Source organism: Engraulis encrasicolus, chromosome 20 (genome assembly GCF_034702125.1).
Source record: "Engraulis encrasicolus isolate BLACKSEA-1 chromosome 20, IST_EnEncr_1.0, whole genome shotgun sequence".
Classification (NCBI taxonomy): domain Eukaryota; kingdom Metazoa; phylum Chordata; class Actinopteri; order Clupeiformes; family Engraulidae; genus Engraulis; species Engraulis encrasicolus.
This window is the reverse complement of record NC_085876.1, coordinates 2,251,896-2,262,647: the sequence shown is the minus strand read 5'-3', so window position 1 is coordinate 2,262,647 and position 10,752 is coordinate 2,251,896. Positions and strand designations below refer to the sequence as shown.

Below are 10,752 nucleotides of genomic sequence, written 5' to 3'. Positions count from 1 at the left end.
AGCTCAATGAAATCTCACATTTAACACACACACACACATACACACACAGGTAGGTAGGCAAGTGCACACACTGGCACAGGGCATGAGATCCAACATTATGGCAGCAATCTTTGTTTTATTGATTCACATTTTGTGGCCTTTGCAACAGGTAGGCTATTTGTTAGAAAATCACTGATGACCTACCATACAAAACATCTCTCTCTCTTTGCCCTGTGGGTTCATGTGTGTGTTTAAGGCTCAGTTTGGTTCTGCTGGAAAAGTAACACACACACACACACACACACACACACACACACACACACACACACACACACACACACACACACACACACACACACACACTAAAACAAGTCTCTAAAACAAGTCTTTCTTGACTTATTTTTGTAGTGACATTTTCTTTGTTGAACTGTTTCCTTGCTGAGAAAGCGAAAGAGATCACCATTTTCGTTCCGACAGGTGTGACATTAACACTGATCCAAAAAAAAACATTTGTGTCACAGGACCTCCCACCTTAAAACTGTGGATTTGATTTGGCAATTGCACTCACTCTCTCTCACACACACACACACACACACACACACACACACACACACACACACACACACACACACACACACACACACACACACACACACACACACACACACACTCACTCACTCACTCACATCTACGCAACACTGAAGCACACACACACACACACACACACACACACACACACTGCTTCAGTGTTGCGTAGATGTCTGTGTGTGCGTGTGTGTGTGCGAGAGAGAGAGAGAGAGAGAGAGAGAGAGTGTGTGTGTGTGTGTGTGTGTGTGTGTGTGTGTGTGTGTGTGTGTGTGTGTGTGTGTGTGTGTGTGTGTGTGTGCGTGTGTGTGTGCGAGAGTGTGTGTGTGTGTCCAGGACAGCAAGGGTAATAGAAGTGGCTACCTAGTGAATGGGCCTGACAGACAGAAAGGCAGCCAGACTAATAAACACACACACGCACACTTTGCTCAGGCAGCATTGAGGACAGGGTCAGGAAATTAATTTCATATCCCTCTCTCTCCCTCTCTCTCTCTCTCTCTCTCAACAAGTGTTGAGAATATCTGTGGAAATTCATTTTAAGTGTTTGTTAGTGTGACTGTGCTGGTGACATGCGGCAGTTTTGTTTTAAATGGAAAGCTGAAGCAGCATCTATGCCTCTTTGTTCTGCTATTGATCTGTAAAGCCTTTCCTTCATGCCGCATTCCATATGTACACAGGGGCGTCGGCTGACCTAATGCTGTACAGGGCACCAAGTGATCTTTTTTGCTGTTATTTATTTAAAAAAGCTTGTAAATTAATAATATTATCGCAATAGTGCATGCGCGCATTCTGTAGATTACTCCGTGTGCCAAACTTAAGCTAAATTCTTAAACTAAAAGGTAGCAACGGTTTTTTCTTTTTCTTTCGTGAAACTCATACCGGGTCACAGCAAATCAATATTGGCACGTGCTCCTGTAAAATAGGCCTGCCGACGCCCCTGTCACTTACTATGTTCAGCTGACAGAGGGAGAGAAAGAGACTGTGCAATAAAATTTAATTTCCTCTATCACAGTGCCAGACTGGAGAAACGTCCTTGTTAAGCTGTCCTTGCTGCAGGCCTGGGTCTGTCACTCACACACACTCAAGACACCTCCACACAACCTATTCACCCACACACAAATACAGTGCCCTCCATAATTATTGGCACCCCTGGTTGAGATGTGTTAAAAGCCTTAAAATAAATTCAGTGTTTATTGCAGAAGAATACTGTCACACTGAAAATTGTAGGAAAATGTAGCCTTCAACTCAAATGAATTGTAAGAAAATAAAAAAAATCCCTGACTAAAAAATAATTATTTTTCATTAAATCACCTGTTCCACAATTATTGGCACCCTTAACAATTCCCAGGAAATAAATATAATTGAAGCATTTCTGTCATTTCTACAGTAGTTTACAAAGTTTACCAGAGTATGTAGGAACATTTAATTAGTAATTCATCACTTCCTGTTTCCCTGGGGTCTAAATATGACGTGACACCGAGGCCATTTCTCTTATCCACGCTTAAACATGGGAAAGACAAAGGAACACAGCATACAAGTGAGGCAGATGTGCGTCGACCTTCACAGGTCAGGCAGAGGCTACAAGAAGATTGCCACTCAACTGCAGCTGCCCATATCCACTGTTAGAGGAATAATTAAGAAGTTCAAAACAACTGGAACAGTGGTAAACAAGCCTGGACGAGGACCCAAGTTTATTTTGCCACCACGCACAGTGAGGAGGATGGTAAGAGAAATCAAAAGATCTCCAAAGCTCACTGTTACAGAATTACAACAAATGGTAGCATCCTGGGGTCACAAAGTCTCCAAATCAACCATCAGGCGCTGTCTACACGCCAACAAGCTGTTTGGGAGGCATGCACGGAGAAAACCTTTCCTCACTCACAATCATAAACGCAAGCGTCTGGAGTTCGCCAAGCGGTATTGGGGCTTCAACTGGGACCGTGTGCTTTGGTCAGATGAGACCAAGATTGAGCTTTTTGGCAACAAACACTCTAAGTGGGTCTGGCGTACCACGAAAGATGCGCATGCTGAAAAGCACCTCATACCCACTGTGAAGTATGGGGGTGGGTCAGTGATGCTGTGGGGCTGTTTCGCTTCCAAAGGCCCTGGGAACCTTGTTAGGGTGCATGGCATCATGAATGCTTTGAAATACCAGGACATTTTAAATCAAAATCTGTTGCCCTCTGCCCGAAAGCTGAAGCTGGGTCGTCACTGGGTCTTTCAGCAAGACAATGACCCTAAACATATGGCCAAATCTACACAGAAATGGTTAACCAGACACAAAATCAAGCTCCTCCCATGGCCATCTCAGTCCCCTGACCTCAACCCTACACTGAAAGAAAATATTCGTTGGATCTACATGATTTTAATGTGTACATCGGTCCCACACAATCCAATTGTGTAAGGTCAACATGATTTCTTCCCCTATATTTATTGTGTAAGGTTTAAGTGATTTTATCACCTTAAACGGAGGTGATTGGATCACCTCAACCTAACACAACTTATTCATGTTCCAGCCTCATAAAAATGTGTTGGAACAATGTGATTTTTTTAAATTGTCACAAAATGTTTTTTTCACCTAAATCAGAGGTGATGAAATCACCTTAATCCTAAACAATTAATTGGTATTCCATTAACCAGAAAATATGTTGGAAGAACACAAAACTTTGACATAGTTTGAAAGTATTTTTTTCATGTTTATTGAAGGTGATGGAATCATGCATACAGCTACATTTCAGTAACATGATTCTTTAGTCTCAATCCACCCCTCCCCCCCAAAAAATAAATAAATAAATAAAAAATAAAAAATATGGTAAAAATATTAGGTCTAGGCTATACAAATGCATTGCAGATCACAATTTGATGTACAGGCATGTGCAAACAAAAACAAAAAAAGGAGTAAGAATTCTGTGATTAAATGTATTGACTTTCACTGTACGCATGTAAAATGCACACAGATATACAAAACATAAGGACAGTCACAAATAACTGCTACTCTTAGACCAATCAACGAGCAGGAAATACAACGAGCAGAGTCTGTGAACAAAAAGAAAGTCCAATTCGCTTTAAAGGTGCACTGTGTATTATTTTCAGTAGTTTATTTTGAGATTTCATGCTGCCCATGCACAAATGTTGCATTTTTCATGAATATTTACCACCACCAAACTTTAAGTTGTCGTTATGACTGGGGAAATTGCTCTTTCCATACATGAAAGGGGGAGGAGGAAAGAGAGGAATCTTCTCCACTGGCTGTCATTTTGAATTTCTAGAAATACAGATTTTTAGTAAACTTACTGAACTTTGGTCATACTAACACATTTTCGTTTATTACTTAGTGTTTATTACTAAGTGCATTAGTCCACACTTGTAGGTGTGCGTGTGTGCGTTCATGCGCGTATACTGTATGCATGTGCGCGTGCATCTGGCAGTCCACCATTCATTTGGTTGTCCTCTTTGTGGACCACATTTGTGTTATTACCCAGTCTTATTTAAGTCTAGTCTTGGTATTTTGTTTGTCTTTAGTTTGGGTCAAAATCAACACAGTATGTACAAAACATATGCACACTCAAGTACTATTCTTAAACCAGCAAGGAGCTGGAAGTGCATACAAGCAAATTGATCTCTAGAAAAAAGGTACATTTCACTTAAAGAAACAAAAATAACTGCTGTTTTTTAGTTGCTGAAAAAAAAGAGTCCTTTCCGATTGGGTGTCACGTGTGTGACAGACATACACTAAAACTGACAATGTCCTTTGGGTGGGATGCCCAATCTTCTGTCAGAGCAGATTCCAATAGTGATGTCTTCAATTGCTTCGTCTACGGCAACTTCATCCATGACCTATTCAACACAGACAAAAGTAAATAAACACAAATTAACCAAGCCATTTGAATTAACAAATAAATCAACATTAAGCTGGGCAGTAGGTTAGTGCAAAGTCCAAAGCATGTCCTCTGTTCCACTGTCAAGATTCTCAGTTGTAATTCTGATGTGGGACCTGGATGATGATTTAACGCTGGTGTGAATTGGCCTGAGGTTGTCAAATACCAGAGCCAAAGCTGTGTAGTTGCCTTCATTCTGCAGGGATGTCAAACTCAAACCCAGGGCCAATTGTGACCCATGAAGTAATTTTATATGGCCTGCAAGATCATTGCATAGCATGACAAGACTTTGACATGAACCTTGGTGTGTCACAGGAATACCAGTGGGCCCAGGCCAATGAAAAAAGTTCACTCTCATATGGAACAACACCCCAGGTCTACTGTGTCCTTGGCTGGGACCTACAAGGGGCTTGTAGTAGACAATCAGTGATGCCAATCCTCTATTTAAGGTGTTTCAGAGCACAGAGATGTAAGGATCAGTTCGTCTCAATTAAGAGAACAAGTTTCATTATGCATATACAGGTACGATATATACTGTTCCTTGCGAGGAGACTTTGAAGGAAAAGTCTACTGCATTTCTCTGCTCTCTGATATTCTCTGATCTGAGATGAATTGAGAACCTCTCTGGCGTTTGTGCATGCGTGCAGTAATATGGCATGCAGGGCTTATCTGTCATGGGGCTGAAATAAGAAGTTATTACAGTTTTCCCCATCTCAATACGTTTCCCTGATAACTTAAGTGATTAAAAATAAAACATGCAATATTCTAGGCAGACATACAATGGGCAATATAATGAAAAGCGTAACACAGCTGGTGCACTCTGTGGACTCTGATTTCTACCCCCCCCACCCCACCCATCAGAGAGAAAAACATGTGTCAACAAAGTGCTCTGAGATATTATACACTTCATAGTAGTGTTCATTTTGTTTCTACATAGAAGATATTAATATTTCTTTTTGTTTAGCTGCACATGCATTGTGTAGTAAGTGTATTGGAATAAGGAAACCGTGGGATAGCTTGCTCACTTTCAACTGAAGCCTCTCAATGTCATGTTGAGCATAGCACAATGCATACAAACTAACTAGTGTCACACTCCACACTGAGCGTGGGAACACCAGGGAGGTAGTCATCAAACTTCTCAGATCAGATCATCTTGTCTCAGATAACTCCAATTCTAGTACTAAGCAATAATCTAATATTCACTGGTCAGAGTACGACAAAATTTAAATATAAAAATTCGAGAAGCAGCTCCTTATACCACTGGAATATTTAGTCACCCCCTTTCAGGTAACAGCTAATTTAAAGCAGGAGTCAAGTTGTTAAGGTGCACTGGGTAGGGTTGTGGCCAAAGTGAATGCTTTACCTTGTGGACTTGGAACAGTGCAGGGCATTGCAGTGGGACTGTGGTGATTCTTTTCAATTCAGCACTGATCTGAAAAGACATAAAGAGCCCAAAGGATTTAACAATCAAATCATTAACATTAGGAGAAAGCCACACACACATTCAAGAAAGGAGATAAAATGCTGTAATTCACAAATCAAAACATTTAAGACAATCCGAATTGAATGTCTTACCTTGCAAACTTTGAACAGTGCAGGCCACTGTGCCAGAAGTCCTCAGAAATGGTGCATCTTGTACAACTTAATGAAATGAAGAAAGAAAGAAAGAAAGAAAGAAAGAAGAAAGAAAGAAAGAAAAAAAAGAAAGAAAGAAAGAAAGAAAGAAAGAAAAGGAGAACATTTGTAACCTGTGCAGCATGAGTTCTGGAAATAAACTACTTAAAAAAATCACTCTCTGCGCCTTTAAAATCACAGACTGTATCATGATCTGCTTCAATTGTCATGGTACATGTTGGAGAAATTCAGATTTCCAATATTGACGCCATGCATCCAGCCTAAAACCATGTCTGTCCCACTACCACTTCTTGACCATGAGCATGGGACAGTTTACTTTGTACTACTCACTTGGTTAAGATCACACATGCTTGACACCATCCGAAAAAATGTGTTCATGTTGGTGTCATCAGACCACAGGACATGGTTCCAGCAATCCATATCTGAAGTCTGTTTGTCTCTGATGAAACCATGATGAACACATTTGCTTTATATTGTTTCAAGCATGTGTGATAGTAGCCAAGGGAGACGTATAAAGAAAATAGTCCCATGTTTACGGTCAAAAATGGTGGTGGGACTGATTTGTTTTGGGATTCTATGAATGGCATCAACATTGGGAAGCTGACTGCCACCAAAAGAAACATGCATATGAATGTACTGGTACCATGACTACTAAGGCAGATCATGATCCTCTCTATGGGGTTTTAACATGCATGGGTGTAACTCAATAGTAAAAAAGGCTTTCTGCTCAGGAACCATCAAGTAGACAGGCAAAAAATACAGAAACTTACATCAGCCAATTCAGCAACAGTTGCTTGGATTGCAGGGGAACTGTGGTTATTCTTTTGAATTCAGCACTGATCTGAAAAGGCATAAAGAGCCCAAAGGATTGACAAATCATAAACATTAGGGAAAAGCCCCACACACACACACAATATAAAAACAATATAAAAACCTTATAGACAATCAGCATTGAATGTCTTACCTTACAGACTTCGAACAGTGCAGCAGAAGTCCTTAAAGAAAGAAAGAAAGAAAGAAAGAAGGAATTGGTGAGGTTAAGCATTTAATAAACAGCACAGGATTCGTGAATGAGGAGCATGCATTCTGTAAACTAGGCTACTTGTAAACAATGCTCCACTTAAAAGAGGAAGATATAGGCAAAGTAAAACGAGATAAGGCAGTGCATGCTTTGCATTGCACCATAAGTGCAACTAAAAAAAAAGTGATATGCACTTCAATAAATAGGATACTATTCCCACATGTTTCATCCAATTCCCTGTGCAAAGTTTAAATTCAGGTTATATGCACTCTATCTAGGTCGGTTGTTCTTTGACTTCGTGTGCAGGAAAGCTTACATTTCATTAATCTTCGGTTAAGACCACAAGTGCATGTGTGCATTAAACACCTGGGTTGGATAAGAAAAGAAAACTTTAAAAATAGAATACTTGGCTTAAAATGAACACACCGAAACGACGCCAGCCCTCTGTTCTCGTGAGCATGCAACGTGTTCGATCAAGTTCTAGTTCTGTGCATACCCCTCACCACCCCTCCCCCATTAACGGATCAGACCCTCCCGCGCAAATATAGCTATTAACTGAAGATAACCAGCTAGATTGTAGATTGCAGTTTTTACTACATCCTTTGAATATCCTAAATGTACATATTTTCCATTCTTTTCTAAAATGACATGGGGCATAGCCAACTGCATGTGTTTGCAGTGCACCTGTTACTAAGCAAAGAGCACTGCGCGGGTAAATGTAGTAGAGTCTAAGCTCAGCTTCCACACACAAAAGACACAAGAGCAGTAGTACATCGCCCACCATAAATGAAAGTACTTCAGTTACTTACTCAATTTCGTGTATATCTTCACACATGGACAACACTATTCCAGCGAGATGAGACTGAAGAGTAGGACCGGGCTGACTGAGGCGAACGCACAGGTCTGTGGGCGAACGATTCTCTGGCTTGAAACTTTCCGGCTTCTTCTTGTCTTAGAAAGTGGTGCACTAGCGCCACCTCAGGACTGGAGGCCACCCCAGACACAACTTAATCATGTTCATTCAAAGCATTAGAAACATGCCAATTCAGCAGTCTCCAAGAACACATTATCCTTATTTGATGAAATCATGTTTACTCAAGGAATGTTAATGAATTGTTTTGCATCTATTTACTTTATATAGGTTAATTCAAAGACCCGCCATTCCCTCTTTTTTCAGTGTATGGAGAACCTGTGGGGTGAGCTGAAGAGGAGAGTACAGAGGAGAGGACCCAGGTCTCTGGATGATTTAGAGAGATTCTGCAAAGAGGAATGGCTGAAGATCCCTCTTTCTGTCTTTTCCCATCTTGTGAAACATTATAGGAGAAGATTAGGTGCTGTTTTGTTGGCAAAAGGGGGTTGTACAAAATATTAACACCAGGGGTGCTAATAATTGTGACACACATTATTTGATGTCAAATAATTATTTCTTTATGTGGGATTTTTTCCCCACTGAATAAATGCACTTGTATTGAAGGTTGGATTTTTCTCTTTTTTTCCATTAAGGTCCCATATTATTTAGAAAAAAAATAAAATAATTGGAAGCTAAAAAACACATCTTAACCAGGGGTGCCAATAATTATGGAGGGCACTGTACATCCGTGCACACTGGGCATACTTTATGTCAATCTAGCTAGTGCGGTCAATGTTAAATTATGAAGCACCTTCAACACTGGAGTCACCAGGGAGTCTCTGCACACACACACACACACACACACACACACACACACACACACACACACACACACACACACACACACACACACACACACACACACACACACACACACACACACACACACACACACACACACACACACACGGCTTCAAAACAGATTTACACTCCACAGACATACATACTGTACACATGTGCTCTAAATCAATTACTTTTGACTGACACCACTGACACACACATAGGACACTAAACAACAAGCTCAACTAACATGAGAGCAGCTACTTTTTGCCATTCCGCCGTGTGTGAGTGCGTGCGCGCGCATGTGAGTGTGATGGTTGGCCAAAGGCTCTTGGCAGGAGGAACTGCAGCGTCAGCAGAGAGGACTGTGGGAGATGAGTGATGCATCATGGGTAACAGGCCGCCATTGATTGATGGAAGTCTGCCTGTCGCACAGCAGCAAAGATACTCCTGTACACACACACATGCACACACACACACACACACACCATCATCATCAGCGGTCACTCGAAACGAGTATGACTGTCCTCTAGGGTTTTCTATTTGTGGGTCTTCAGGTGACTGTGGAGACCAATCCTTGATCCACATATCTTGGTGCAGTTTGGGCAGAGGAAAGTAGAGGTGGTGGGTATTGCTGCAGCCTTTTCCATGTGATCCTTACGGCGTTGTCGTTTTGCTTGTGTGGCATGGTGAAGTTCGTTTTCATGTTGTGCTGCACCCTCATGCGATGCTTTCCTCCAGCTATGTCTGTCCCTGGCAAACACACACACACACACACACACACACACACACACACACACACACACACACACACACACACACACACACACACACACACACACACACACACACACACACACACACACACACACACACACACACACACACACACACACACACACACACACACACACACATTTCCCATTAGATACATTCCACTTTACCCACCCTTTGATTTGTGATGTATTGTAGATCTTGTGTCAGTGAACTTTCACACACTGCGCTCTGCCTTATTATTGGTGCGTCTTTGAAGTAATCAAACAAGTACAGAATAGATCACACTCAATTTCTTCTTTTTCCTTTTTCTTTTCTTTTCAGACGTTTCGGCTACAAGAGCCTTCATGAGTATAACCATTGATGAAGGATCTGGTAGTGTACACTGTTGAAAGCGTTTGTAGCCGAAACGTCTGTCTGACCCTGCGATGCATGAATATGAAGAAAAGGAAAAAGGAAGAAATTGAGTGTGATCTATTCCCTACTTGTTTCAGTGGCCTCAAGGCAGAGAATTAGAGAATAATCTTCAACGCCGAAGTTGTTGCTTCGCTAGCAGGGCGTAGCCTGGCAAGGCTTGAATCGTCTCTGTCCCTCTCTCTGTCACCCTCTCTCTCCCTCTAACTTATAGAGAAAGTAATCAGCCTGCATACATGGCCAATTTGTGTGAACACTAAAGTTAAGTCTTAACAAAAAGTGCAAAAGTATGTTGTGTGTCGGGATTTGAAAGACTTAAACACCTGATGAAGGGAGAGAATCTGACGGGGCCAAACCATTCCAAAAAAGGATGGAGAATGTGCCTGCTTTGTCAGTGTTATTGTAAAGATGGGCTCTGTTTGTTTCTTATCAGTGTTGTAGTAAAGTGTGTGTGTGTGTGTGTGTGTGTGTGTGTGTGTGTGTGTGTGTGTGTGTGTGTGTGTGTGTGTGTGTGTGTGTGTGTGTGTGTGTGTGTGTGTGTGTGTGTGTGTGTGTGTGTTTCGATTAGTTTGGCTGTCTTTCTGTCTGTCTGTCTTGTGTCCTCAATTCCATCAGTGTCAGGCCCATTCACTAGGTAGCCAGTTCTATTCCCCCTGCTGTCCTGGACACACACACACACACACACTCGCACACACAGACATGCAGACACAGAACTGCATTATCTGTTGTTGACTCAACCACAACAAGCTCTCTAACCACACACACACACACTCTTC

The 10,752-nt window shown here is 41.5% G+C and overlaps 1 long non-coding RNA gene across 3 annotated transcripts; it reads right to left on the bottom strand.

Annotated features, from left to right (window-relative positions):
• Window positions 1-3,914: 3,914 nt before the first annotated feature.
• Window positions 3,915-7,928, bottom strand: LOC134436112 (uncharacterized). 3 transcript variants are annotated; one of them, XR_010032157.1, is made up of 6 exons: window positions 7,908-7,928; window positions 7,042-7,072; window positions 6,848-6,918; window positions 6,018-6,083; window positions 5,806-5,874; window positions 3,915-4,401 (listed from the first exon to the last, which is right to left on the bottom strand). It is a non-coding gene; the product is annotated as an uncharacterized LOC134436112 (long non-coding RNA). The 3 variants fall into 3 exon arrangements; XR_010032156.1 differs by having other exon boundaries at window positions 7,415-7,922; XR_010032155.1 differs by having other exon boundaries at window positions 7,042-7,922.
• Window positions 7,929-10,752: the final 2,824 nt, after the last annotated feature.